Below are 6,534 nucleotides of genomic sequence, written 5' to 3' on the forward strand. Positions count from 1 at the left end.
AGCTAAAAAAACAATGGGTTTCGGGGGTTTTTTTTTTTTTTTTTTTTTTTGAGGGGAGAAGGGGGATAGAAATGACAGCCTTTTACATGTACAAGTTATTTAAACTCAAAGAATGAGCTCCTAATGACCAAAACTAGAAGCATTTGAAGAAGAAAATGATAGTGTGGATGAAAAAAAGGGTGTTATAAGAAATCATAAATTCCCACCTGGACAGGTAGGTCATGGTGGATAGTAGTAACACTACAGGCCTATAACTTATTTAGAGAAAGGTTATTAAGCAAGCCTGTCCATTGTTCTTGTGCATCTAGGTTAACACACCTTTGAAATGCCAGAAGTAATACCCCCTCTAACAACCCTCAAAAGATAAAATAATCTTAACTATCCAATAATCCAATACCTGCCTTGCTTTCTCCCACCTTCATGTAATCTTTCTTACATTCCCTCCTTAACTTCAAATGCATAAAAGAAACTGCAAAACTTATTCTCCAAAGCATTTGAGATCTTGCTTCCTGGCAAGTGTCAGTTTGGCTCAAATAAATTCTTATAAAAATTCTTTACATGTTTGGACATTTCTTATGTTGACAATGGCATTGTATTGTAACCCACAGAATAAAATGAATTATCTATGAGTCCATACTGAGATAGATGATCAAATAAATACATGGGAGAGAAAGGGTAGCTCTTTTCCTACAGAAAATTTCCAATTAATATGAAAGCAGGAGATGAAAAAAATCACCACTAGGCAAACAGCACTGTAATTGTTACAGACAAGATCCACCAATAGGTGCTAACATTAGTGGGTGAAAATTTGAGGATAAACAATTTGTAGAGTCTCAAAGTATTTCCCCCACAATAATTATTAGCTATAAAGAGAAAAACAGTAACTTTATAGTGGAGAACCTAGCAGGTATCACCTCAACCAAATGATCAAGGTTAATTAACAGTGATAAGACCCATCAACCTCATGAATCAGTGATAATATTACACTCTAATCAGAACTCTTCTACAAAACAACATCATGCTACAAAATAACTAGTTGGTACTCATCCAAGGGGTCAAAATAATGAAAGACAAGGGAAAAAGAAAACAAAAACTGAGAAGCTATCTCAGACTGGAGGAGACTAAGGGGAAATAACTAAATGCAATTAAATGTAGGATACTGGATAGAATATGGAAAGAGAAAAAATCCTTAGCAGGAAAATTGATGAAATTCAAATAAAATCTGTAATTATATTGATAAATGAACCACGGTTATGTTAAGGGCTAATATTAGGCGAAACAGTGAATTTTTTCTCTGTACCATTTTTGCAACTTTGTCTAAGTCTAAAATTAATTAAAAATTAAAAGTTAAAATAAAAAAAGTTGGAGACTGAGTATAACTAAATATACTTAATTCTCAAAGACAATCCCTGATTTTTGTATTCTTAATATCTCAAACTGACCTGACACATAGCAGGTGCTTAATTTGGTAAATAATAAATGACTTTCTAGGATACGTTAGTTAAAATACATAAGGATGCACCATAATCCCTGGCTATGACAGAAACAGATGAGATGGAAAAAACAAGGAAAAACAAAGATTAATAAGGGAAAATATTAACTGGGTGTAGAATTCCATTTGGGGAAGATTTTAGAAAATAAAAAAGGCTCACCTCCACACTAACTCCCTTCTATTCACTCTTCTAAGGGTAGACGGCCCCATCTTTAACAAATAGCACTTTCTCTTGGTCAGGCCCACTACATTCTGCTCCTCTGCCACTGAATACTCCAAAGCAGTGCTTCTCTTGCCTAATTCCAAAAGGAGTTGCTGCTTTGACTGCTCCCCTTCCTCCCTGAACCCACAGAGCACCCTGGAACAGGGTCTCCACCCTTGGGCAAGAGCTGTTGGATGGTCCTGCATCGTTCATGTTACAGCAAGAGCTGTCATTAAACGGTCAGGAAACATGAAATAAATTTAACTAGCAAAGGACTGAAATTGTTTTATACAGTATGTGTTATGCAGCATAACAGAATTCATAAGATTTTCTGATGCAGGATTTTAATGGAGGTTCAGTGTATACTTATGTGTCATTTCCAGCTATCCCAGAGAACCCTGCAGTGGGATCAGTTCCCTTTCTGTAGCCATTTAAGGACACATCAATGAGAAAGTCTGAGGTTTAAGGTAATAAAAAATACAAGGGCTCAGAAATCATGAGGAGCTGAATTCAAATCTTGTTTACAGATGCATGAATGGCTTTGGGCAAGTGACCTAAATTTCTGTCTATATTGCCATTTTTTTTGTTCCAAAAATGTTTATATCTAATACAGAAGAGAATCTGTTAAAACTGCAGATTCCTGGGTCCTACTCCAGAGCTAATGAGTCTGAGAGGCTGGGCCTAGGACTCAGGAAAATGAATTTTTAACAAGCTCACCAGGTGATTCTTATACCCATTAAAGTTTGAGAACCACTGAAATAAGAGAATGGACCTGGAATGCAATAGATCCTTCAGAAATGTTAATTTTCCTTCTGGTGAGGAAAAGTTGTAAAAAGATACATGAAAATGAGATTTTAAAAATGCATTTGAATAGCTTTTGACTCCATCATTTAAAAATTTATTCTAAGGAAATAATGAGAAAGGCAGGCCACATTATTCAACCAACATTACTAAAATAACCAAAAACTGAAAAGAATCAAAGTGTTAACACTAGGGAGGTGATTTAATTAATTACAGTAGTTCCATCTAATGGAACATATGCTTTCATTAAAACAGTGTTTAAAAAACTTAACTACATGGGATGGTACTCATAAGAACTAAGTGAAAAAAAACACAGAATATAAAAATGTATATAGTATGCAATCCCAATTATGCTATATATGTGTGGTGTGCATGTCTTTTATATATAAAAAGCCAGAAAGAATCACTGAGATGTTTCTTAATTATAAAATTAAGGAAATTTTATTTCTTCTGTGTCTTCTAATTTTTCTAAAATGGGTTTATGATCAGAAACAATGTTATTTTTTCAGGTAAAATGATTACATAATTTTCTTTTAAAATATATTAAAATCTAGAGGTGACACAACAGACAGGTATTATAACTTTTAGTTACATAAATTCGGCAGCAATTCATTCTTATTACTCTCAAGGAAATCTGTTCTAAAGAAGTCTCAACAAACCCAAATCTCATAGAAAAATCTCATAGGCTATCAATAATTACCAATGCCAGAGAATCCTATGGTCTTTGTTTGAAATTACTATTCCTAAACTTCACCCACAGAGATTTTTATTTTTATTTTTATTCTTATTTTAAAAGCCAGGGAATCCATATTTTCAACACAAACCCAGGTAGCTCTGGAGTACTTATTGATGGCTTTAAAAAGAGAAAAGAAAACCACCACTGATTTGCTTTGGACATTCTCATTTTAAATAAGAAATCTTCAAAGAGATGGTTCGTTCTCAAATCACTTGCATGCATCTCTGGGAAAAGCACACATTATTATTATCTCAATTTAATGTAGACACTACTTATTCTATAAAATATAAAATATATAAAATATAATAATGGCTAGTTTTATTCCTCCCAAGATTATGTAGTCAAACAGTTCAGTACTTCTCTTTAATGAACGAGTTTAATCTGATCAAAGTATGGATCATGAAAGTTTTTACAATTTTATGGAGTGTAAAGGCCAATTCTACTCTAGAAGATAAAATTCCAAAAAGATAAACTACGGTCCAGTCAAGCATTATCTCCTCCCCCCAGAGACACATTCCAGCACCCCTGCCCAGCCCAGGTACCTAAAATAGCCCTCCACCTTTCTTTTCAGCCCAATTTCTTATCCTGGACCCTGAATCCTATTCATCCCTATTCAAGATTGCTTGACTTTCTTGCGTTTTAAGTATATTATTTTCCTTTAAAAAAAACAAAAACTTAAAATTAAAAAACAACAAAACTTCACAACCCGCAAATTACAATCTTCTTCCTCTTCCTTTCATTACTAAACGGCTGGAGAGGTCTACCTGTGCCCTGACCATCTATCTACACGTCTTCATCCCTCACCCACTCTTAAACATTTTGCAACCCGGTGCACGCCCACCCTTTTAATAACTGCTCTCCTAAGGCTACCAACCCAATGGCCTTTTCTCAGTCCCAATCCTCCTGGCTTTTTCTATTTTTTTTTTTTTCAAATGTAGGTTTATCCTTTGTCTAATAGAAAACTAAACATCAACAGCTAGCGATCGACAGGCACTGGATGGACGCAGAGAGCCCGACTAAAGGCAGGTGTCACTGAAGAACTTTAAAATCCAGGCGACTTCACAACTCCTCCCCTGCAGGCCCCCAGGCTAGGATAAGCTGTCAATTTCCTGGTCGAAACTCTGGGGAAAGAGGCTCCAAGGGGGAAGAAAGGGGCTTTTTCACGTTGATGCTCCCGCCAGGAAAAGGTGCTGGAGGGCGAAGCCAGAATCGTGTCGCCAAGCTGAAGGGTCGGGGGTGGGAGGACCCCTGAACCTCTCCCTACCTGTCAGTATCTCATCTGGCTCCCCGCCAGCAACAGAGGGAATGCCGCGGTGCCTCTCGCCGGCCTCGGCCTCCGCAGGCCCCCTGACCGGCCCCGCCGCTCAGGCTGAGGCAGGACGGCCCACCGAGGCCGGGCCGCGGCGGCCCCACTCGCGTCCAGCCCCAAGCCGCCGGACCGACCCTCGCCCGCCGCCCGGCGATGCCCACGCGGCGCCCGCCACCACCCCACGCATGAAATTGCCCCTCCCCGGCGCCCGCGGAGCCAAGGCCCTGCGTACTCACCCCAGATGCGGCCGCGGCGAGCACCACCGGAGAAAGGGGAGATGACGAGAAGCTGCCGCGGGGACCGCCCTCCCACCGGGAGCAGGCTCCGGAGTGTCTGCTCCGCCCCCGACCCGCCCCCACAGTCGCTTCGGCCTGGCGCTGGAGGCCGGGCGGTCAGTTTCTCCGCCAGCCCGGCGCTTCATCACCAGCCAGACCCTGCCCACCTGGGCGATGGAAGGAGCACGAGGAGGAGAAAGGAACCGTGAGCAGGTTGTCCTTTAAGTGATCTTAAAGCCTTGAGACGACACTGCGCTAGATGTTCACAAAGCATTGGGAAGATGAGCCAAACCTGAGCTCCCGCGTCAAGCCCGGAATGCGGAAGAGCACTGAAGAGTTCCAAGTGCTCCTGCTCTTAGCAGAAACAATAGAAACCCGCTCTGGAGGAGACATCCTTCATTTAGTCCCATAGGAGTCAAGCAAATACAAGTTCACAATTTTTAAAAAATTCACCAAGCACAGGAGGCCAGGTTCAGATCCCCAGAGGACATCAGATATTGAAATTGTCCAACACAACATACAGAAGAGCTTTTTTTGAAAATTTAAAGGAAAATAAAAGGACATCCTTAGAAATTACTTACCAATCACCATGGGGAATGGGGAAATCTGACAGATACCATCTTAACGAAGTACCCAAAGTTAATTTCACCAATAGTACAACTTGGCATCACACATGAGGTGATGCTCTGAGGACATCACATCATCTTTATTGTATTCCTGCCAAAAATACACAATTGGAATTTAATCACGAGGCAATAGTCAGACAAGCCCAAATTAAGGGATATTCTATAACCCGCTGGCCTACACACTTCAAAAATTTTTATGTCATGAAAGACAAGGAAAGAAGAACTATTTCAAATTAAAGGAAACCGAGGAGATTTGATATCTAAATTCCTGGGTTAGAAAATAATTGCTACAAAGCATATATAACTGCTTTAACCAAATGAAGTACAGTGGAAGTGAAGCTATTCCAATTCTGAATCCAACATTTAAAAAGCAGTTTCTGCTTCCTCTTTCACTATATTTTGTCAAAGCAGTCACAGGGCAGCCCAGATTTATTTATTTATTTTTATTAAGTTTATCGGAGTAACGTTGGTTAATACAATTGTATAATTGTCTCAATAATATACTTTACAGCAACTTTTTTTCCAATCTAAAACCACACATAAAGGTCTCCTCAGTCTCTGATATGGACTGAATTATATCTCCCCAAAATTTATATGTTGAGGTCCTAACTCCCAGTACCTCAAAATATGACTATATTTGGAAATTGGGCTTTTAAAGAGGTAATTAAGTTAAAAATACTGGTGTCTTTATAAAGAAGAGGATTTAAGATACTGACAAACAGAAGGATGACCAGGTGAGAACATAAGAAGAAGGTGGTCACCTACAAACCAAGGAGAGAGGTCTCATAAGAACCCAAACCTGTGGACACCTTCATCTTAGACTTCTAGCCTCCAGCATTATGAGAAAGTTAATTTTTGTTGTTTAAGCCACCCAGTCTGTGGTATTCTGTTATGGCAGCCTTAACACACTTATACAGCCTCTTTTAATCTGAAACAGTTTACCTTTCCTTGTCTTTCATAGCATTGACACTTTTTAAGTGTACAGGCCAGTTGTTTTATAGAAACTTCTTTACTTTGGGCTTCTCTGGTTGTTTCCTCATGATTAAATTCCAATTATGCACTTTGGGCAGAAATATGATACAGGCGATATTGC

The 6,534-nt window shown here is 39.3% G+C and overlaps 1 protein-coding gene across 3 annotated transcripts in view; it reads right to left on the reverse strand.

Annotated features, from left to right (window-relative positions):
- The window catches only part of B4GALT4 (beta-1,4-galactosyltransferase 4), a 24,937-nt gene extending 20,017 nt beyond the window's left edge, over nt 1–4,920 (reverse strand). For all 3 annotated transcript variants that reach the window (XM_015595686.2, XM_006905529.3, XM_006905530.3), the window contains exon 1: nt 4,777–4,920. The gene's annotated coding sequence lies outside the window, so the exon portion shown is untranslated. The remainder of the gene's footprint in view (nt 1–4,776) is intronic.
- Nucleotides 4,921–6,534: the final 1,614 nt, after the last annotated feature.

Source organism: Pteropus alecto, unplaced genomic scaffold (genome assembly GCF_000325575.1).
Source record: "Pteropus alecto unplaced genomic scaffold, ASM32557v1 scaffold251, whole genome shotgun sequence".
Lineage (NCBI taxonomy): Eukaryota > Metazoa > Chordata > Mammalia > Chiroptera > Pteropodidae > Pteropus > Pteropus alecto.